Here is a 275-nt window from a genome sequence, read left to right as displayed (position 1 = left end):
TCCAAGAAATAATCCTAAAAATGAGGGAAAGCGTACTGAAATTTCGCAGGGTGGAAGAGAATGAGAAAAAAGAAACGGTACTAATCCCCTAACTGATCACCTTCAGCACATTCCCTTCACGTGGGAGATACAACAAAGGAAGCTGACCTCTAACACCATGCTAGTGGTACCATTTAAAATTTTGAGTTGCAGTTACAAGCAGTTGCCTATGACTTCTGGCTTAGGTCATCAGTCACATTTTTGAGATTTCTGTGTTGCGTGGAGAAAAAAGATGA

Source organism: Buceros rhinoceros, unplaced genomic scaffold (genome assembly GCF_000710305.1).
Source record: "Buceros rhinoceros silvestris isolate BGI_N320 unplaced genomic scaffold, ASM71030v1 scaffold30894, whole genome shotgun sequence".
Classification (NCBI taxonomy): Eukaryota; Metazoa; Chordata; class Aves; order Bucerotiformes; family Bucerotidae; genus Buceros; species Buceros rhinoceros.
This window is presented reverse-complemented; position numbering follows the sequence as displayed.